The sequence below is a fragment of the Colius striatus genome, chromosome 1 (assembly GCF_028858725.1).
Source record: "Colius striatus isolate bColStr4 chromosome 1, bColStr4.1.hap1, whole genome shotgun sequence".
Lineage (NCBI taxonomy): Eukaryota > Metazoa > Chordata > Aves > Coliiformes > Coliidae > Colius > Colius striatus.
The window spans coordinates 117856808-117881191 of NC_084759.1; positions in this window are offsets into that span (position 1 = coordinate 117856808).

Consider the following 24384-nt stretch of genomic DNA (forward strand, 5'->3'; position numbering starts at 1 on the left):
TGGAGGATAGTCTATGTGTCTGCTATATATTGTTCCTCCTTGGACAGAGCTGTTGAACTGCTGTCAGCACACTGAAGGCTTTAAAATATAACAGAAAGCCAACCTAAACTTCCCTCATCTGGTCTGGATAATCTGACTGATCTCACCATTCCTGCCAAACAATGGAAAATTGCCTGAATATTTAAACATGTATTGTTCTTAGAGAAACAAAATGTTCAGCTAGTTTGGTTGCCTTAGCAACATCCTCTTCTAAAAATACAAAAGAGACAATCTACAAAATAAGTGAACGTGTAGAACAGGCAAGGAGAGAAAATGCTTTTTTCTCCCTGACCCAGAGCAACTGGGTCGTGGGCATGAAATGCTTTCATTTAAACCACAGTGAAGGATTTAGGGTGTATCTTCACACACTTATTGCACAAGTTTAATTTTAACAGTTTCGAACATGACTAATGTTAAACCCATGCGAGCCTCTGTGACATCTCTTATATTGTCTCCAAACTGATTCTGTTGATTAAATGTTTAGAGTGATGTGAGCCCAGAAAACACAGATTGCACCAGAAGTAAGCAGCAGGTCATGGCAATGGTTGCTGTATGTTGGGGGTCAAGGGGACTAAAGGGGTAAGGATTAATTAAAAATGATCAAAGGCCAACCTGAGATAGACCTTGTGAAGGCAACCAAAGAAACAAATGATTCTGTTGTGACATGACATGGAAAGGACTCAAGTAAGCTTGGAGAAAGTAATGAGAGGATCATAGATGTGACCCAAGGACAGCACGAATTAAATTAGTTAAACTTCAGATTTCAGTAATTCCAGCAGTGGAGAACATGAGGCAAGTGCTGTGTGTGTAGAAATGACTGCATTGAAGATGAAACAGGAACGTAAGCATCTTGATCAGCTTCAGTCTTCAGGGACCAGAATACCTCAGAATATTGAGAGAGCTGACATATGAAATAGCAAGTCTTCCAGGGCGGATTTTTAATTAATCTATCAAGTTGATGGTGGCACTGTCTGACTGCAGAATAACAGATGCAGTACTTCTGTTATCTCTAAGAAAAGGAAAAAGGTGTAATCTAGGGAAATGCAGACCCATTTGCCTGACCGTCACAGTACATACAGCTTTAGAGCCAATTTGTAGGAGAGGACAAATGAATAGTGAGGTATAATACTATATTAGTTTGTCAAAGGCAGAGCATGCCAGAGTAACTCGATATTTCTCTCTGATAAGACAACTGTTTTGGATGGGGGAATTGATAAGAGATGTTATCTGTCCAGACCACAATAAAGTACTTGAGACAGTGCCATATGTGAAATTAATAGCTGAAACAGAAATTATGGAAAAGTTGGAAGGCAGAGAAAGAGTTGGCTGATGGGGAAACAAAGGTAGGAAACAAAAGAAAGGGAAGGTGTCAGGGTGGAAGAATGGAGTTCAGTAACTGGCTTTGCTAAAGCATTAGCTTGAATATGCAGAAATCTATCGACATCTGTAACAGCAACACTGTGCTGGTTCAACAGCTGGAAATGACAGAAAAGGACAAAAGGTTGCACTTCATAATATATTACACTACCATTACATGGTGACTGTAAGCCCCAACATATTGCAGTTGTGAAAGTCAAATAATATCCTACAATGTATCCAAAGAGAGAAGGAAGAGTGAATAGCAGTATGCAGGACTCAGGATGGATCTCATCTGAAAAGGGGTTCTTATCTGAAAAGGGACGTGTTTATTAGAAATATCTGTTCCAATGGAACAGGTGAAGAGACGAGCAAGCAGATGATACCAGGAGCAGGAAGACTCCTAGTCTATTTGGAGACACTAAGAAAGACTGACAACCAGTCAAATGGATAATGAGAGGAGGAAATTATTGAAGCTGAAGGACAATTGTATCCTAGGAACAAGTGAGTATAAACTGACCCTAAAGGAGTTTAGCCAGAAAATTAGAAGCAAGCTTCTAACCATCAGCGCAATTAGGTTTGGAAACAGTCTGTAATGGGAGAGGTGAGGAAAGGAGGCCAGCATGCTCTAAGAGGATTTCACTCAAATGAGACAGATTTCACGCTGTGGCTTCCTGTGATAGTACTCAATGACCGAGAGGTATTCGCTTAATCACAAATCAGTTTGGCAGCATCCATATCCAAGCTTTCAGCTACACCAGTACAACTCAGGGTGTAAAGCAATGATTCACTGGAAAATAGCTAGTAGAATGGGAATGATGGCAGCAAAAGGAAATTACTGTTTCATCAGAAAGCTCCTTATCCTTCCTTGCTACTGAAGGACATGGAGTAACACTGTATTTGCAAACTGGGGATACATGTCTGTGATGCTGATGCCAACAGATGAGCCAAAAGTGCTTCCTAAATGTATAGTTACTGCATACACAGTGTACAGACCTGCTGTCTCATTTTCTCCTCCCATTCTAGTCTGTTTCTGTGAAGCTCACTCGTGTCCTCTTCACTCCTTTCTTCTCACCAGCTGCTGCACATGGCTCGGGAGTCCTGCTTCAAGCCTCTGCCCTCTTGTTTCTCATGGCTCTCCATTTGCTCCATCCATTGCTCTCACAACTCTCATAACTGTAGATCACCACAGCAACAGTATAGGGTTGGTTGGGATGAAGATAAAAGAAACGAGTTATTGTGACTCCAGTTGAGGTGACACACATGAACGAATGGGAAGCAGGGCTTTTGGGGGACTCCTTGGTGGGCAGGTTTCTTGGTATATACAGTGGATGGAAGATAATATGACAAATTTGCCAGATCTTGCTCATCAAAGATAAAACTCCTGCAATGAATTGGCAGAGTTGGCAGAGAAGAAAGCAAAGGAAGAGGATACTGCAGTTGCTATGCAAGGCTGTTGAAATTACTGAAATGAGTATTATGAGGGGATGTATAATGCAAGGAAGCTCATGTGTGCATATCCTTCAGCAGGCAGAGTGAGATGCAGCTTTGTTTTGGAAAAAACCCAACTAATTATTTATCATTCACAATCTATTCTATCTCCAGGAACAAAATTTATGTACAGTGTTGAAAGGGTCTGTCAATGTCACTGCAGCCATTTGAGTGAGCAGGATTGTGTGAGATTGATGTTTTGAGTAGGGAGATTTTCTCTGAAATATCAGAACTTTTACACATTGAAGTTGTGATGAGAATTGAGATCTTTCTTATTGTATGTGTGCAGCAAGTCTCAAAAGCAGCTGTGATACAGTGACCATACTATATGACTATATGACTATACAGCCAGTTGCAGAGATTTTCGCCCTTCACAACCTTCCTATCACTGTCTCGTTTATAATTACTCACAAGGAAAATGACTTAGTTATGTGTAAATGTGGTCAGTGCTGTGTCTTTAGAAATTATTAATGGTAATGGACTAGATCTTCAGATGAACCAAGTTAATATTTGTCTCAGAGAAAAGTGTGCAGGGCAAGGTGACATTTTAAGCTAACATTTTACCCAGCTAAGCCTCACCTTGCAGAAAAATTAAAATGGATCCAAACAGAACATTATCAAAAGTTTAGGGTTTGTGCTACCTGTGCTGAGACTTGGTGGGTAGAGATTTAGATGTGTTTTCCTCTATTTGCTCCTAAATAGCAAGAGGAACAAGAGACATAAAGCTGGATATTTCATGTCAGTGGTTATGAACGTATTGTCAAAAGACCACAGGTGCTTGGTAAGACATTAAAGGTTTTCTATAAGATACTGTAAAAGTACACACTAAAAGAAAATACAAACCTACATTCCTGCTTGCAAGCAACAACAAAAAGGAGAGGGAGAAGGAAAATGCTCTTTAATTTATATAGACAGAAGAAGGAAAAAAACAAAGGCAAAACTTAATCTAATTTTTAGTTGATTATAATGGAAATGCAGTGGGTTTGGTTTTGTTTTTATATTTCGTACTGGATTGCTAAGAAACGCTGCTACACTCTGCCTCAGCACAATCCCTTTGACAAGCTTTCTGCCTGCTTTGTGCCACAGACTCTCTGACAAAGTTGGGGCCACAAATCTGTCCTACTCTCTCCCTTTCTTCTCTATCCCCTCTTCCAGATAAGGATCTCACACACTATAGTAAAGACTTGAGGGTTTAGATCTCACTGTCTCTGCTACTAAGCCTCAGTCTTACCCCCTGGAGAGTTAACACCATATTGGTAAGATAATTAAATGGAATCCCACTTCATACATCAGTTACTCCTTTGCAAAGCTTCATGCAAAGCGTTCACCTTTGTTCAGGAGGATTCTTCTCTTTCCTTTACTGACTGATTTGGGCTCATCCCTTTTTATCTGAGGCAACTTTTAATAACAGCAAGAGATTCTAACCCTGTGGTCCAGCAGACAAAAGCAGTGATCCTGTGACATGATCCTCCCTTCCCTGCATGTGTATTCCTGCTTGGCCTCATTCATGAGACTGCCTAGCTGTCACATCCCCTTCTCTATTGGTGATTTCCAGCTGCCAGTTTCCTACTACCCTGTCTCTGACCTATGATTAAAGCAGCTATGGGAGTTCACTGGCTCTGGGGACTGTCATCACAGGCTTTAATTAGTATACGGTCATGTGGTGATGCATCACCCTATGCTGGGGACACCGTAAGAAAGAGGAAAGGAACAAGTAGTGAACTAAAGCAAAGGTTGTATCTGCTCAAGGACGTGGCAGCAGGCAGCCACTGCATCTGTATGTGTTTGTCTTTAGTTACGTACAGCTCCTCTGTCGTACTTTCCTACTCTGCTTTCCACCAGGTGGGAGAATCTGCAAGGCTAAAAGATAATCTCAGTGAGGAGACCCCAGGATTTTTCTCTGTCAATTACAAAACCTATTCAGCTCATCTGTCATCAGCTTTCTGCTTATAGCTTTGATAGCAATTACTGATGTGTTCCAAAAACTGAGGGCAGACGTGAGTAAGAAAGTAATAATACCTTTACTCCTCTTCCCCCATAGGGAGGAAGAATGGTCACAAACTTGGAGATCCAACTGGGCAAGGTCAAGAGCTGAGTCAGGCTTCCTGTTAAACAAAGACTATCTTGCTCCATGACTGCTTCTGCACTTCTACTACCAGAAAATGTCCAGAGTCCAGGAATATCCCTGCAGTCAGATACTAGTTAGAATTATAGTAAATCATTTAGGATGGAAAAGACTTTTAAGATCATAAAATTCAACAGTTATCCTAGCACTGCCAAGTCTACTACTAAACCATGTCCCTAAGCACCACATCTACACATCTTTTAAACACCTCCAGGGATGGTGACTTTGCTGCTTCCCTGAGTGGCCTGTTCCAATGCTTGACAATCCTTACAGTGAAGTTTTTCCTAATATCCAGCCTAAACCTGCCCTGGTGCAGCTGGAAGCCATTTCCTCTTGTACTATTGCTTGTTACTTGGGAGAACAGATGCACTCAACACTTGAGTGTTGACCCACCTTACTATAACCTCCTTTGCAGAGGAGGTAGCTGTAGAGTGATCATATCTCCCCTCAGGTTCCTTTTCTCCAGGCTAAACAAATCCCAGCTATCTCAGCCACTCCTCATCAGACTTGTTCTCCAGACTCTTCACCAGCTTCGTTGCTCATCTCTGGATACAATCCAGCACCTCAAAGCCCTTCTTGCAACGAGAGGCCCAGAACTGAACACAGTATTCAAGGTACACTCTCACCAGTGCTGAGTACAGGAGGACAGTCACATCTCTGGTCCTGTTGGCCACACTATTCCTGGTACAAGCCAGGATGCCATTGGCCTTCTTTGCCACCTGGGCAGACTGCTGGCTCATATTCAGGCAGCCCTAGACCAACACCCCAGGTCCTTTTCTGCTGGGCAGCTTTCCAGACACTCTGTCCCAAGCCAATAATTCCTGCTATTGCTTCAGCTGCACAGACTGTGCCTGGGATCTGGTAGGAGTGTGAGGCAAAACTTCCATTACAGTAGAAATATGAATTATGAATATTGGTCTTGAATGGTCTAGTGCTGGTTGTCATGCAGAAAAAAAAATCTTTGTTTCAAGATATTTAAGAAACAGTTCACATAACCACATGGAGGAACAGTGCTTGTTCAGTTTTTCTGTCTGAAACCAAATTCTCCCAAGGTTTCAATGGGATGTATAATGTAAAGGGAAATCTGTAGTTTCTAGCTAGCAGACATTTTCCTCATAAACAGATATAGATGGCATGGTGGTACCATACATCCACCATGCTGAGACTATAGGCAAAACCAGTTTCTACAGGCTTAGAAGCACTGTAGATCTCCCAAGCCAAACTCAGAGTCCAATGAAATCTTTCTCTGTCTTGGATTTCAGTAGAGACAAGATTTTTTTCTCACATCTACTTTCATCAGAATAACTTTTTTTAATCTTCCACACTGCTCCTTAGCCAGCATGCATCCTGAAGTGTGTATCAGACCAATGCCTTCTTCCCATTTAAATGCCTGGCCATCTTCTGCCAAGAGCTGTTTGATTAGAGTTCCTGCTATTCGTTACCTGGTTATTTTAGATATCTGTAAGGCCTTCCATTATCTGTTTGGCTATGCTATACCAGCCCAAATCATTTGTTTGTTACAATTCCTCTCCCCTATTGTGCCCCAAGGGTTTCCTTAGCCCTCCACTCACCCTGCAGTGAGAAACTCTCCAGGTTTCTGAGGGGAATCCATCTAGAGACACTAAAACTAGCAGGATTATGCATAGCAGAAAGCTCCAACTCACATCTGCCTCTCATGGGTTAGTGCCTCTCATGCCTTGATATCCCAGCTGACGTCCCCATCACTGTACGTGACCATGGAGGCATCACATCCAACTCTTTGCATTCTTTCCAGAAAATCTGTTTGTATCACAACACTACAGTGGGCACAAGAAAAGCTGCACTGAAGGTTGCCTTTAAAGCCGTGAACTGATGACGTTGTCAGCACATAGTGTTCATTCCCAAGTCATGAAGTTTATTCTGGGACCACTCAAGAGCTTCAAAGGTCCGTCCCCTTGCCAGGAAAATATCTGCGCTGTTGAACTCTCCTTCAGATTCTCTCCACATGTCATAAAGGAAATGTTCAGAAACCTTATCTGAGGGGGATCGGGCTGCAAATTCTCCTTGTCTCTGTCAACCTCATGAGGTGCAAAATCTGAGGGTGCTGTAGGAATCAGGCGGCCTCTCTAATGCACACCAGCTGTGTCATGTGCCTCCAGCAGGGAGGCGAGCTCTCATGTGTCCCTCTTACCTCAGACTCTGCTTTTCCTGGTACCCTGCTTGCTTAGAAGGACCCTATCGTCTGTAGATAGGACTGCTGCTAGGTAAGCAAATAGGAGTGACATGTTCTTCCCTTGGGGTAAGAGTGAGAGATGAGGGATGGTCTTGTGACTAAGCTGTGACTCAGAAAAATTTCTGTACTCAGCTCTGTTGCTTAATTCTTGAGTGACCTCGACAAGCCATGGTTACTGTTTCAGTGCCCATCTTTTATCTGGGGAAGATAATGCTTTCTTGTTCCTTTGTCTAACCTGTGTCAGTCCTCAGCTTTTTGTGCCGCTGACTGTCCTCAACAGTATGTTTGTGTGTAATCTAGCACAGTTAGCTCTTCATTCTGGGTGAGCCTTTAGGTGCTATTATGATATCCCTAAGTAGGAACAGGAGTGCAGCCTAGGGCATGTGTGGGCAATGTACTGATCCTGACAGCTGCTTGCTGGTCCCGTTCTCTTGGTGCATTTTGACTCAGCAAAGGCTGTCACAGTCTCTCGAGCATGAACCCCTTGGTCTGAGCTGCAAATAACTACCACAGCATCAAATGGATAAACACCAGATGCTAAACATTCACTGTCAGATGCTGCATTGTAAGTGAAGGCTGATAACCTACTTTGGGTACCTCATCCAGGATGTCAAGATGTGTTCTCAGTTCTGCTGACACAGACTTGAGGAGATAAGCTAAATCAAGCTACATAACCCTCATGATCTACCATTTGGGTCATGTGGGCTTATGTGCCATCATTTGGAAGGCCACAGCAGTGCCAAATGCCTGACAGTTTTTGGAAAGGAGATGACTGCAGCAAAGTAATGGCTGCCTTGGAAATTGTATGTAAAATTGTATAAGGGGATGTCTAAGAAATGGAAACCACTTCTGCAAGACAGAGAGCACACAGAAATCTGGTAGGAAACAAATGGACAGTATGTGTCTCACAGAAAAGGCAGTAGAACATATCATTTGGTAGGCTCTTGTCTTGGGCTGTATGATCCTAAGTTAAATGAGCTATTGAGAATAACTTGATATCAGCAGAAATCAACAGGAGGGTAAAGCCCTCTATAAATAGGCACCATAAAAAATTAGTTTAAGGATGTAGTCCTTTAAGATCCTACTTTAAATCCAATCCTGGGTTTTCTATACTCTAAGCAGAACAAGAACTGTGGGGTGAGACAAAGTGAATTGTGAGGTAAAAAAATAAAGGAGGATAATAAAGGAGGATCTTGTGAAGAAAAGGGTGGAAAAAAGAATAGTGACAAGGAAGTTTGAGAGAACAGAGTGAGGGAATGAAATCGAGGAGTCAGTAAGTGGTTGGGAAAGAATAAGAAATGATGAAAACAATTGAGTGGAGGTTAAAAAAACAGAAGGTTTTCAGTGGGTGTGTGATAATGCATTTATTGAGTTGGATGTACCCTGGAGCACACCTTGAATGATGTATCCATGGCCCTCCTAGGAGGCTTTTGAGAGAAATGCCTTATACTTTCCACTTACCTTTGAATCTCTGTGGGGAGAAGTCTTACTAAGGGTAAGACCTCTTCTTTAGGCTCCCTGAATACGAGAGCAGGCTGAAGCACTGTTTTCCCAAACACACTTATAAAGAACAACATTTTTTCAATGCCTGGAATTCCTTAGACTTCTGTCTCTGATTTGCATAATCCCCACAAAGCTATGTGACTTCAGGTATATCCTGCTCACAGCAAAGGTAGATTTAGAGAATAAGATGGTTTTACAGAGATGTCCTAGGCCCTGAAGGACAAAGTCTTCTTTCACCAGGAAATAACTTTACAGGCTCTTCCTGTTACTTTTATAGGCCGCTTTGAGACTCAATGCTGGCTTAGACCTAGTATGAAGCTATCTTTGCTTCAGTCCTTCTCCCTAACCAGCCAGTTGGTGATTGCTCAAGAGCTCACAATGGCAGTTACCATCATCTTTCCTTATTTTATCGGAATTTTCTCAACAGTCAGAGGTTTTGTAGCAGAGTTTTGGGCTTAACCAAGCTTCCTTTTTATTTATTTAGAGTAGGTTTCCCTGACGGTTGCTGAGAAGAGCTTTAAAACGTGAAAGTTAGAGGTTTAAAAACCAGGAAAAAAAAATGAAATGAGTCCTCAATTTAAAAAAAAATACTTCTTATATGAATGCCATCATTACTAGTTGTGATTTTTTAACAGGTTGGGGTTTTTTTTTCAAAGTTTTAGAAAAGGGAAAAAGAGATGATAGCCAGTGTATTTGTGTTAACAAATTTTCTGCAGGGTTTTAAGATGGCTCAGGCAAGAAATGTGCAGTACTACCTGTCAGGTTCTTTCAGTGTATTTTCTTCCCAAAAGTTGCTCCCTTTGAAATAGAGTGGCCAAAATAAGTGTGAAACTTCACAAAAGAAACTCACTGATGAAAGTGATGCTGAGGGCTTCTTAGCATTAGGCAATTCAAATAGGTAAAAACTGCATTAAAAAGTTATCAGAATGGATCATATTGAGATTGCACATGGTGTTCTGGTGCCTCCTGCATTTAAACAAGCCTTAGAACATTGTGGTATGCTGAGGTAGTGGGTCAGAAATTGTGCTGCCCAACCCTGGAAGGCACCTTTGCCTCTGATTCTTGCAGAGTCCCGTGGTAAACGTGCAACAGCATTGCTTGGCTCGACACCTGCAGGCATTTGGCTTGACCTCCCAAACAAGCAACAATGCCCAACCTCAATTGCTTAACTTAATCTTTGACTACAATAGCAAAACCAATCAGACCCTAAAATTACTTCCTCAACTAAACTAGCAACTTTTATTTACTATTGCTTTTACCACAACATAATTTGTTAATAGTCCTTTAAGGACTTTCTCTATCAAAATATCCCACTGGCTAGGATGGTGGCTACACCACAGACAGATTACAGAAGTACAGCGGCAGAACAATCTCGCACGTAGCTTCAGTCCCAGCTCTGTCCACTGTGTCTAGTACATCCAGTCTGCCAAGCTAAGCAGCATCTGGGAACGCTCCTGATCTCATCCTACAGATCAGCCATCCTACCAAGCCCCTGGGAGCAGCCGGCCGTCCCTTACCTTCCTGCAGCCTGCCAGCAGCCCAGGGACACTTGTCCTGTTGGTGCTCCAGTGCTTGGCCATGAGCCCTTGGGCAGGATCATCGATTGGGGAGTTGCTCAGTAGTGGAGGCCTGGAGCTGAGGCATTGCAGTGCCAAGACACTTGGCCCAGGAGGATATTTCTTATTTTGCTAACAAGATCAGGAAACATTAGCTGCCCTTAGTGCAAAGTTGACTGCTGTGTTAATATTTTCTCCACGTGTAGGTTCTCAAAGATTCCTCTTCCACCTCCATCTGTTTCCTGTCAAAGACATAGCAGCCTCTGAACACGGGGCTGATGAAACCTGGTACTTTCTCTTTTCCTTATAACATGAATTGTATGGTAATCGATGCAACAGAAGGGACTGCCCAGAACAGCAGAGAGGCAAAAATAATCTGTCCTGTGTGTCTATTTTCCTTGTGACCCTCTCCTGTTCCACAATATAGTCAAGACAGTGGTCTCTCTTGTTTCACTGCTTGTGCAGAGGTCACTGTAGATGGCCAAACACCACACCAAATACCCTGTATCTACCAAGAACTCATAGCCGGTCGCTCCTGTGCAGTCTGCAAAACTAGAAATTAAACCCATTGGGCAGCAAAAATAGGTATGCTTTCTCAGCTAGAAGACTAGACCCACGAGCAAGAAAGAACTGAAAGATCATTGAAATAAAGAGCATTTATTTTCAAAAGTCATGTCCATATGTCAAAACCTTATCTATGCATACCATGTGTAAGTGGGCATCCTACAGCACACAGTCACACATTTATTTGTGTGTTGCATGTTGTTATGGGCAAAATAAGACTTGGATTGGGGAATTTAACAACAAATATTGTCAATTAAGGTAAATTGTTTAATTACTGTTTCTGGAACTGAGAAATAAAGAAGATAAATAAACAAGTGCCTAAGGAACCAGCTTCCCTCTGGATACCCTTCCTTTCCTTGCTGGTCTCCAGTCCCCCAGCCACAGCACTCTGCTCAGTCCACCCAGTGAGATGAGGGATGGCACAGGAAGTTGGAGTTGGTATATTGTGATTCCTTTGGTTTTCCTGTTCCTTGTTTCTTACTCAACTGCACCAGCTCCTTGGACTGCAGCATGTCTAGAGGCATGTCTCCTCTTGTGCCATGTTTTGCTCTGGCAGTGTGTCTTGGTCTCCCTTTGCTTGACTGTCTTGTGCTCCTGCATGAGTGTCTTCTGATGCACATTAACTTGTGTATCTTTCTCTCCAGTATCTGCTGCTCCAGGAGCAGCTACTTCCCTTTCTTACAGTCACAGAATGGTAGGAGTTGGAAGGGACGTCTAGAGATCCAATCCCCCTGCTAAAGCAGATTCACCTCAATCACATTACACAGATGGATTCTGAAATACATTCTCGTAGAGGTTCCATATCTCTTCTGACTGGCTGCAGCACTGACTCATGGTGGGTGATTGTCTCACATTGCTGAGTGACTGGCACTAGGCAGTCCCTGATTTCATTGCACACATGGCACCCTGCAGCCTCTATCCTACCAATAAATATGCACTCAAACAAGTATTTATACCGTGCTAAAATATATGCACGTCAACACATCATCTTCATGGAAGTCTTTGACCTTCAGCCTATGGAGTAAAGTGCTTGTCCACAGAAACCGAAGTTCTAAGCTTTCCGGTGCCTTGTGAGCTGTCTTCATAATTTAGCATATTGAGTTTAATGTATGGCTTGGAGTCGGCTGACTGGTGACCTTTCAGACAGAGCAGTCCCTTGTGACAAAGTACATGCACTTTTGCTAGCCTGAAGTTTGAGGGGTTCACCCATCGGATAGTATTCCCCGGGCTAGCTGGCACTAGGTACAGTTTCCATCACAACAGCATCTACGCGAGCTGTAGTCAGGACCAAGTGGTCATACTGGTGGCTTCTTTCCACACCTGGCAGGCTGCAGCACAGTTAATAACAGCCTGTATTTCCATTTCACATTGTTGCCAACCTTAGCAAAAGGATCACCAGCAGAGAACTAAATGGTTTAAAAAAAGGCTTTACCAGAGAGACAAGCTGATTTACAGCCTAGAGGAAATACGATCTTGGTATATGTTTGACTCAGACCCTACAGCCATCTACACTACTTCCCTGTTGGTGCTTATCAGGACCCATTCTGGTGTTTTTCTGTCTTCCCTTGATGCACCTGGAGGACTGCAGGGGTGGCATGAAAGAGGGACGAGTGCAGTTATCCAAGCCTGGAGAGAGGCAGACAGCACCAGCACCTGGTAGGAATGCAGAAGCCTCAGTAATGAGACAGAGGGCATAAAGAAACTAGCAGTCTTACCATGCAGGGCTGAAGCTCTTGATACCCAGAGCTTAATGTCCCACTGGTTATGAGAAGGGTGCACTCTTTTTCTCATTCTATCGCTCATACATAGACCGTGTACTCTGTGTACTCAGGCAATGGATTTGCATGAATAATGGCTAGAGGAAGTGGAAATACTGGGAATTTTGTTTGAATGGTGTACCATTTCTAGTGACCCTCTAGGAACAACACCTTTTAAGAGTTGGTCTGTTGTTGGTATTACAGTTCATCAGAGAGCATCTTCAGAAGTGTAAGACTTCATGAAACCATGTGAGAGTATCGGATCAGCCCTTGAGCAGAGTTATCTTTAAGGTCTCCTATTCAAGTACTGGCAGGTGTAAATTAATATGAACAAGAAAGACCACAGAGGACTGGCATAAATTTTGTTTCAAGTCCATGAGGGTACAACTAAACAAAACATGCTGAGCATTTCATTTCAAAAAAAGTAAGAAAAACCAGTTACCAAGCATCTTATAAGCTGAGGATCTCTAGAAAGCGAAACGTGGTGTAAAAGTGGTTTGTAACTAATGAAACTGGATTTTTTTTTTTTTTTCCAATTTGAGGTTCTCTCATTACTAATAGATAAAAAACAGAGAGGATGCTGTGGTAACTTGAAGCTGCTGGTGTGACTAAGGTAATTAAAGCGGCCCATATGGATTTCAGACCACCCACCTACCCACCCCAGCCCTTAGTCAAGTCAAAACAAAGCATTACATTTTTGAAGAGTTGCAGCTATGGAAAAACATAGGCCTCTGAAAAGCTTGCTAATAGACACTGCTAAGATAGTTTTCTTAATGAGCATTTCTATTGATTTGGCAACATAAATAAAATGACAGAATTTTTTATTTTATTATGATACGTAATTTGAGGTGGAGGCTCTTTGTCAGGGGGCTTGTCTCTCAGGTGTAGGAGATGCAGGTGGCAGGTGGTTTCTTCTCAGGGTTACCAGTTTTCACACATTTATCTCAGTGAGCCAGATTCTCCTCTCTACAGTGTGACAAATCAGGAATAATTACACAGAAATCACTGGTGTAGAGCCAGCTTGAGGTCATCAATGGAATGTGAGGTCCCAAACGGCTTCTCTCTATAGAGCAGAAGGGGATACCCTGGTCCCAGACAGTTGAGTTTCTACAGGTGAGAAAAAAAAAATCTGTGGCTACTGCTCCTAAGCATTACAGGTAGTCCACTGTGAAATTTTCAAACTTGAATTATCTAATTGCCAATTACTTACAAAATTAGGATCCTAGGCAATTTGTGTCATGCCTGCACTCAGGAGTCCTGCAGTTGTTAGTTTTCTTGGCTTGAGAGAAATGCCTTCCTCATATCACCAAAGATGGTATTTGCCTCTCCAAATGCAGCTTGTTGGGTGAAGTCGGAGAGCCCAGTGGAGTATCAGCCAATGTCATCCTCTGAGCCTGATACAGTGCCCTGTGGGACATATTTGCAGAGCATTTCTGGAGGCTATTGCAACACTCAATAAATTGTGGGATCATTGTATCAAATTGCCATGGCTCTTACCTTCCATTACATGTTTTTCACCTCTTGTAATGTTTTAGCTTCTTTGTAAATCTCCACTATTTCTTGTGTCTGTCCTCAGGATGGTAATGTTCTTGGTTCTGATATACAAATGGATCATGCAGCCTGAAGACATGAGACGTGGGTTTCAGGAAAAGCCACTCAAATGATTGTGTCTCAAGAGAGAAGGCCTTTGAAGCATTGCTTCATTATAGCAGGCAGCACCTGTGTTTTTCTGCCTCTGAAAGTTTTGAGGTCTCAGTGCATCTCTGTTCTCACACTTTGGCTCGGGCAGGTCATCTTTTTACCTTCTGTCCTTACAGGATTCTTCTTTCCTCAGCCAGAAACTTTTAGGTAGGATGAGCTCTAAGCCACAGTCTACATCATGCTGAGTTGGGTCTATTTTCAGGTCCAGGCCTGGCAAAACTAGGTGGAGAGGCTGTGCATTTCAAGGACACGTGGATAGGAGAGATTAGTTTAAAAAAGACAAAAGTGATAATAGAAACATTGTTAGATTTATACCAGTAGTCAAGAGAAGGAGCTATTTTTTTTTATTCCTAAATCTTCTCTGTAACCTTCTGGGGAGATGCACAGACATGTTTTCCTGTCTTTGGAACTACAGAACTTTGAATTATCTTGTGATCCTAGCTGTCAGCTTGTAGCAATAAATCAGGAAAGATTGATAAGGTGAGTCCCAGCAGAAAAGTGAAGGAACGTGGCAGTAACTGTTGCTCTGGCTGCTGTGGAAAGAGGTGGCTGTGGCTCACGCATCTCCCCCATGGCTAACGAAGAGCTGGTGGGAGCAGATGCTTCTGAGCTCATCCCAACTCATTTACTGCCCACCTGCTTTCAGCATTTATCTCAGCTGTGCTCCTCCTTGAGGCTGTGGAAAGTGCTCCTCATCAGACGGAGGCAGCAGCAGTGCCATTGCTAGGCCCCAGGGTTAAAAGATCAGAGCACGAGGAAACAGTCTGGAGCTGTTGGGAATGGATTCACTGACTGTCTTTTCCAAAATAATTGATAGCATTGCAAATTAGTGTAATTCTCTCTCTGCTGAAAGGGGATTTTAACATCCTCCACAGGCAGTCAGATCTTTGAAACTTGATGCTACATATTCCAGCTTCACATGACAGAGAAAGCACAAGTCTGTAAGAGGGTCATGGCAGGACACAATTTTGGGTCTTTTTTGCTAAGAAATGTTATTAAGAGTGGAGCTCTCTATTTCTAGCAGTTAACTTGCATGAGACACTCTGAGACGAATATTAAGATGTAGATAATGACTCAGGAATGTCAGGCAGAGCAGAGCAAGCTCTTCAGTGCAAAAGCAGAGGGAGAGAGAGAATAGCTGCAGCAAGTACATTTCAAGGTCAGCTTTGTGGAAGAGAAACAAAAGGCTGGAGCCTTTGAAGTCCAATGGTTCCTGGGTGTAACTTCTGCCTGCTTTTATGAAGTGGGACTGCAGGGAAGGATCTTGCATATTGTGACAATATTTCAGGATAGCAAGTTTTGGGAAGCATTCCAATACTGTGACAAGCCAAATCTCAAGAACTGTGATAGATGAATCCAAGTGTTGGAAATTATGAGGTTTGTCTACACAGAGAAATTGCAGTGGCTTTAAATATCCTGATGGAGTTAGAGCTCTGTGATCCCTCCTTTGCTGTGAATGAACATTGTATTTGTATAAAGGTATATGATGCCAATAAAACCATTTCTGTATGTGGGGGGGGAAAGCAGAAAACAGACTCTCAACTGAAATAGTTATGTCTCTAGAAAAAAATTACTTTTAACTGCATAAACAGAATATGTGCATCATACCAGGCAGCTCCAAAAGGCTACATTGTAGGCATTAGGAAATGAAATTTATGTCCTTGACTAAGACTAGATTTGAGACTGGAGTAAACTGACTCTGTCCTTTCTCCTGGCTTCTGCTAGAAGCTTCTAGCTCTAAGGGGCTGGAGGAAGCTGGCCTGAAAGAGGGATCACTTCCTATTTTTTCCAGCCCCTCAGAAGCCATGGCTGAGGAATTTGTTATTGGCGTCTAGTCCAAACTATTGTAGTTTTTTTCTTTCACATGGGAATGTATTTCAGGTTGAAAGTTGCCCAGACAAACTTTTTTACTCAAGTTCACTAGCTTCTAATGTAAATATGATCTGATTCTGGATCTTCTCAGATCTTATGAACTAAACCAACTTTTATAGGGATGGGTGGGATGACTTTCTAGAGGTACATACACCTCTGGACTTGGGCTTGGGCTCCACTTCAGTGGAGTATCAGTTAATAGAGGAGTATCAGCAGATTTCTGGTTTAGTCTGAATTGATTTCATTTGCCTTCTTCCAAATATAATTTGGAAAACATTATTCTAGGCAGCAGGGACAGCAAGGGACTTCCTCTTGCCATCATCCAACGGTGCAGGGAAGGATATCTCCTACAAACAGATGTCACAGAGTTAACTGCCCTGGGAAAGAATAGCATGTCCCAAGGACCTAGCAGAGGAGGGGAGAAAAATCAAACGAGTGACTGGCTCGGTGACTGAACCCTACTTCATGAGTAAGTGGGGTAGAGGTCTCCAAATAGGTAATTCATCTGGACCAGCTGCTGGTATGCTAAAAGGGAAGTTTTGATTGCCTGACTGCCAGTTTCCTTGTCTGATTAACAGATGAAGAAAGAGTTTCAGTGCTGCTTCTCCATGATGTTTATTCACCTTCATAGAACCTACAATTACATGAATTCACTAAATAGTCACTAAATTTCTGTCTCCCTTAAACATATATTACTTTAGTGAAGTTGTAACCAGTTTACAGTAATGATGTTAAATTTATCCAAATCTCTCTTCTAGCCTGTGTTAACTTAAAAGAATGTTATGTGTTAGTCTGAATGCAGAAGCCAATAACTGTACATTATTCTGGCTTTATATTGAATAAGAAAGATCTGTGTAGCTCTATTACCTACATGCAGAAAAAGGAATATAGCTCAACTCTCCCACAGAGAATTGCTGTGTTTAACTGTAGCATCTGTGCCTCAGTGTCTTCCCTGTAATGGGACCAGATCCGTTCCTGTCAAGGGCTTACAGCTGCTCTGTTAAGGTTAAGAGCAGCTTTTTCGCTTGTGCTAGGAAAATTGAAGTCCACAAAATAAGCAGCTCATCATGTAAAATATTTATGTATTCATCCCTATAAAAGCACGTATCCTCTCTGCAAAACTACAGTGAATCAAAATACACTTAACAATAGACTACAATGGCTATCAAGGTCTTCCTAATTGATTAATGTGGATTTCAACTTATTTTCTTCTTTAGTTCCTTTTTAGAGGGCAAGTCAGCCCTCCTGGAGCATTGAATGCAAAACCTCATTGAGTGCAATGCATAAAAACAGGGTCCATTGCAGAAAATGAGTTCCAATGTGAAAGATCTTGCATTGAAGTTCCCTATCCAGTGGCCACTTCTTACTCAAACTTCTGATGTTTGATGAATTTCAGAGAACAGAACAGCAGAGGTACACAGATGAAAATCTTAATGCATTTCTTCAGCTACTCTGTGCCACAGTGGATGCTTAACAACCACAATTATAGCTGAGAAGGAAAGGAAGATACAATAATTAAAGCTTTAGTCCAGAATTCAAAGACCTGCATTAAGTTCTTACCTGTCATGCAATCTCAGCCTCTCCATTCCCCATATGTTAAACACTTTCAACAGCTGTAGGCTTTCTCATTGGGAATTCTTATGAAAATGGATACATCAGCATTAAGAAAATGTCTAGATACCATATAGCTGTGTAAGCCAGTAATATAAGAAATGTATTGAACAATATATTGAACAAACCATTTTATCTATATGCCATATTAAAAACCATGAGTCTTAGAAATGATGAAGTAGTGCGATTTTCCCCTTCCATTGATTCTCAGCAATTTAGCAAATTCTGTAGCCTTCTCTAGTCCTTTTAGGTTACTTTCCAAGCCAGAATGTGACTGAGGTAGGCCTTCTGTGCCTTGCATTCAGGATACATGGTATTAGAACATGGTGAAGAGGTGGTGAGAAAGTGTTGCACAGACTTGTAGGGGGACAGGAAATTCCCCCTGATGGTTTTGCCATCCCTGTCTACTGTTGGAAACCCAAGGCATTGGGAGCTATGGAAATGTTTCTCACTTTGAGCTTTTAGGAACTTGATGAAATGGCAAACAGCCTCCTCTACTCTTCCTTGAAGCCTCTCTGTAGCCTTAGATGAGATAACAAAAACTGTTGTTTTTCATGAGGGAAGATAAAAAAGGAAGATGAAAAGTAGGAAAATAAACTTATCTTAAGATGTAGTTGAAGCTGGTGATGGAGTAAATTATATTTGGTTTCTACTTTGCAGTTGTTTGTCTCTGCCATCACCTACTAATATAGTTGAAAGGTTAACTACTGAAATCATCAAATGCCTTCTGATTTATTCTTCCCTCTGTTTTATATTCAGTGTATATTTTCATCAGTTAGGTTATCATTACAATGAAAGTAAAATTTCTGTCATTTTTCTAGAGACTAAATGTATAAGAAAATAAAACCGCAAAACATTTATAGTATCACAGTGTGTCAGAGTATACTTAGAGTCTAAAAATACTTATTTTAATTAGCAACCTCTTGTTGGTGAGCTGAGAGCTCCATTTTTAGTTACAAGATATTGGAGGAGGTGGAACTCCAGGACAGTTCCAGGGCAATAATGTAGCACGAATTTTGGTAGCATAGTCCCCAGCCCAGCAGAGAAGTGGAGAAAGAAAATATGTGACTTTCATCATCACAGCATGCTTGTACTGTAACTACAGTGTGATTGATACATCTTTAAATCACAATGTTCTATATTAAAAATGCAAACAATGGCTGATTAAAACAGGAGGGAGTAAGGACTACTAGAACCTACTGTTACTGGGAAGCAATTATGAACTAAACACCCAAATGCAGATACATTTGATGGAAGGTATCAGCTTATGGGATACTATCTGCATTGGACTGGGCTTGTAAAGAAAAATTATAAGTTAATCAGTGGCATGAATAAATTTTTTTAAATGGTTATATTGGAGAATTTTCCTTTGAATTCTGCTTTTCCCACTGGCATAAATGTGAGTGTACTCCTGAAGTGAAAATAACACTACTGTGTTAAATTATTTAAATTATTATTAGGTTTATAGTCTGTCACATCCTACTGTCTGACTAACCCTATTGGACAGGGTTAATACTGCTGTGGAAAACTTGATTTAAGACTGTGGGATTTACTAAATATTAGTCTTTATCTTAACAAGTATTATATTATGTAAGTGGGAGCTGGGAGGGGGAGCATTTATCTTGCACAATGCTATAGAACAGTAATTGTAATTGCAAAGCAGTAGTATCTTGAGTAACTCTTATGTTTCTGAAATAGTAACGGTAGTGGACTGTTTCCTTGCTTCCCTCTAGACATAAGTAGAAGTTATTGCAGGGTAGCTAGGGAAGGAGCTTTGCTGTCAGGAGTACCAGCCTGTGTGCATCCTTTGTCCATATGGTAAGTTTCAACAAGCTTGCTTCCTTTCCACTAAGTGTAAGCTGCTTCAAGCTTTTATTTACTGCTGCATAAGAGCACGTAATTGAGAAAGTAGATAATATTGACCTATTTCTGTGCCTGTGCAATAATAGCACTGCGCTGACTTCAGAAGAGTGATGCCTGGTCCTGAGACTGCATGAAGATTGATCTGGGATACACAGACTGGAGTTTTCAACAGTGCATAGATGAGCAGAAATAGTATCCACTAGTTAATAAAGTTCCCCTAGACACTGTGAAAGTACCATGTGCAGTGCTTATCTCTGCATTCCTAGTTATTAGCTCCATGTAGTTTAATAACAATCTAGTTATTGCCCCATACTATGATCAGTATGATACAGTGTTCACGTGCTATCATTGTTGGACATTTGGGCCATTTAGGGACACAGACAGCTATCAGCAGTAGGTTAAGTTACATGGAAGGCTTGAGATAACTCTGCTAAAGCCAATGTGAGTCTTTCCCATAACTGATTTGAAGCTAGATAGAGCCATATTTTGGCGTGAAATTTATGCATACTTCTTAGAAACTGTATCTGCAGGACAGAGTTGAAAGACAAAGTTGAAGGAGGACTTGAGAGGAACTTGTATAGCTGTGGTCAGTGCTATACTTAACACTCTTCTCTCAGACATACAAGCTGGCCTCTTCCAACTCTGTTTACAGAAGGGCCTCTATTTTTTCTAAAGGAGGTGTAATTTTTGGTGATTTGTCCTTTCAGATTCTCTTCCTCCTCCAGCTGTTGTCAAATACACTGTTATTACACAACTGCTGTATTTGTTATATTGTCAAATAAGTTGTGCATTTATAGGCACAAAAAGCCCAATAGATCTGAAATTATCTCTCCTTCTCAATGGCAGGAGCAGTGGCAGCAGCAGCAGATATTTACTAAGAATACCTCTGGAAGAGAGAGGAAGAACAAGTATGCCTGTATGTATCACTTTGCACACTGACACTCCTCTCAAGGGAACTGAGAAAATAAGACAATTAAGCTTGAAAATGGCAGTGTTACTTGCAGATACTTCTGTCTGATTCTTAAAAAGTTTTACCAGATCTCTGGGTTTGGCAAGAGATTAATTTTAAGAAATAACTGCTGAAAGAACTCCCCTTATTCATTTGCTGTCAGTCAGAATCTCAACTTGCAGCCCCAATGGCAAACATTCCACCTTTACACTCTGAGTATCTGTCTTTGTGTCCCCAGCTCTTTTCAGACAGTGGGAACCAACAGTGAGCAGTCAGAATATTTTTATTACTGGAAAGTTACACTATCTGTGTGCGGATGTTGCTGCTGTTAACTTGAAAATCTGGATGTGTAGTGGTAAGAGCAAGAAATTTCTGTAAAACTAGGATTCTGCTCCTGGATCTGCTGCTGAAGCTTCATCATATGATTGTAGTTGGTGCAGGCATCACAAAAGGTACACCAGCAAGACTGTATAGTACTCTCAAAAGAAGTAGTTAGTCAGCTGAACAGAAGGAGCAGTTCAGGTTCATTTATTGCAGGTTAGAAAGTGCACTTAAGGCAAAATCTTCTAACTACTCATGGAATAGGTACAGTGGTGATAACAATTTCTATCAGTGTGTACAAGCTCCGACCATAATTAGACTTTGTGTCATGGTATCTGTCCTTGAATTCATACCTACAGGTTATAGTTATGTGGCTTTATGTGGCTAACTCCCCACCAGGAACCAGATGAGGATGTTCATTTGCTCTGCACAGACTTCTAATTAAACTTGAAATTAAAATAAGTTTTGGCCACAGTATCTTGGACTGATTTTTAGTTAGGAGTTGAACTAGATGATATTTCAAGGTCTTTTCCAATCCTTAAGATTCTGTGATTGTGTGAAAGGATGGTGCATCTCATTTGTATATATCAGAAGATCTCAGAAGAGGAATGGGTATAAGATAGTAATGTTATAGTAATGTTTGCAGATAATTAGTTTGTTTAGGCTAAATAAATTTTCAGTCAGAATCTTCACAGGGACATAGCCAAAGCTGGCCAATCTCTGGAAGTATGCATGTGTATTAGTAACTACTGGGGAGCTAAAGGCAGGTAGGGATTATTAATACATTTCACGTGAGTTAAATGCAGACACAGAGCCAAGGCACTTACTACCAATGTCTGTCTAATGGTGCTTCATTAGTACCATGCTTTTGAAATAAGTTCTATCTGTTAGGGATTACAGACAAATTTATCCTAAGTATTTCGCCCAGAGTTTGGCCTCTCACAGAGAAAGGACCATGGGCTGGATGGTGTTGCATGAACCAATCTGCTACAAAAGAACTTTAAAAGATAGAGGACTTTGCCATCCATTACCATTCTTCTGAATCTTTCATATTATTAAAATAATCTCATAACAATGCCTTTTTTCAACAGGAAGCTATCAAATGGACCTCAAGAATGTGGTCGTTCTGATCCAGCTCATTCAGCTTCACTTATCTCATGATAAACAGCATAGCCAGCATATACCAGCTGTACAGAAGAAGATAAATAGTTCAAACGTCCATTTGGAACCACTGTAAGTAGATCTTTTCTCTCCAGTAATGTAATTTTATCTTGCTGTATCTAATTGTGAGTAGTTACTGAATCTAATGATAAGGTTGTTCTGTTTTCTGTCTTAACAAGGTCTCTAAAGCCTGAAACAATGAGAAAAATCAAGATTATTTAAAGTTGTCCCGAGTGATTCCATTGTTGCACAGGAGTATGTTTTTCTTGGGCTTTCATGGATTTCAGTAGTTCAAAGCTATATTGTCTTATTTTATGGAAAAAAAGTTCTAAAGCCTCTTGTAAGATGAGAAGGTTCATGAATTAGTTCAGTAGACAACCACCGATAAGTGAGACAGAAATTGAACTAGATAAGTGTTCTCTTAAACATATCACACCCCAAAGCCATTTCTAAAAAGTGAAATTACGATGTGATGCTTCTACTTTGCTGATACTTTACTGATTTATCTGTGGTTTGCTTAAGATTTTCTGTGTCAGTAAAAGGGATAACTGCTCTGCATTGTCAAAGCAGATTGGTTACCTCATATTCATGGCCTGCATACCACCTAGAATACAGCTTGGAAGCCTCCTTGCCAGCCATAGACCTCTGATACTTGAGCAAGAGCTGGCTCACGATTGAGCTGTAGGCGTCTGTTCCATTTGTAGCCATTCCCATCTTTTAAATTGTTTGCCAAGTTTGATCCCCGCACTAGAGGGCAGTCAGAGTCAACTGCACCAGCTGGGAGGTACGTCCTCAAGAAAAGTGGGGAAATCTGCAAGCAGAAGGGGTTGCCAAGTATCAGGACTTGTCTTTTAGTCCTTCAAACCCGTAGTATTAGCCCTTTGCCGGGGCCGGGCTGCCATTTCTCAACATGAATGAGAAACCAAAGCGACTGCTGCATCCCTCTCTGTAAGACATATATGCAATCTGATCCCTCTTCCTTGGCTCTTCTTAACCCTAACTTTGCATTATTGGGTATTTTCTGGGCCCATCTGATAAATTTTAATGTAGAAATAAAGGAGAACCACTGGCTAGGAATGAAATGCTGAACAAAACTACTGAATTACATGATTCCAGTGGGACAGGTCTCAGACAACTGTCATTGATTTCAATAGATATTTAAGTGTCTGGGTTTGTCTGGAAAATCAAGTGTGATGTGTTTACATAGTCCCTTATACCACTGTGGAAGTCGTCAAAACATTTCTGCCTCTTGGGAAGCTTTGTGCTTTTCACAAGTCCAATCAACTTGCTCCACATCACCTTCATGAAGGGATACATTCACTTATTTGGAAGGTCCTGCATAATTCCAAATCCTGTTTGATTTCATAGAATCATAAAATCATAGATTTGTAGGTAAAACACCAGGAATATCCATTCCCTTGCCTGCCTTCTCCCCAGAGAGTCTGAAAACATCTGGCTTCTGAATGCAGATTGGTATGGACTGTTGGTCTGTAATGTGTGGCATGTGGCATGCCAAGGGCAAAGGATTTGGTGGATCCCTTTAGAAAGAATGTGGGCTCCCATGAGATAGTGTGTGCCCAAGATTTGGAAAGGAAAGCCATCATATGACTGAGGAAGTGTATGTGAAGCAGAAGTGAAAAGGAGTGTGATGGCAATAGGTCTGAGACACTGGGTACTTCATTTATTTAGAAGAAAGCAATTTTTCTCCCTCATCCTAGCACTGCACTATCCATGGCATTCTGAGTTTACCTCTTGAACAAATATTACCTGATGCCTCAGACAAGATACTAGTCTTTGTGGCTCCTAATGTGACCTGGCCTAGCAGATCCTGTGTGTTGAAGGGAGAACCCTGTCAACAATCTGCCTGGAAATTCCTGCCCTTAGGTGCAGCCAGATTTACTGCACCACAAGCATGAGGAAAGTGTATTGAAATAGGAACCTCATATAAATACCACACTGTCTCAACAGCTTTTGAATGACAGCTTTTCATAGAGCAGTTGACTTTGCAGACCAGCCCCAAACAGATTTCAGGAAAGAGCTATTCTTTTTCCATCAAAAAGGTGATGAAAGGCAGAGAAACAGACACCTTCTTTACCAGCTCTGGTTGAGGGCCCATGCCACCAAGTCATCTTAGTGAATTGTCCTCCTCCCTTTGCACCTCATGTGCAGTGTTCGGGGCTGTCCACAGCCCACTAGCTGCCAAGCTTGGTTTTCCACCATCTGCACTAGACAACATTTCCTTTTGGCTTGCTGCTGACATTCATGGCTCTGTCAGTTTGAATGGCAAACACAGATACAATCCA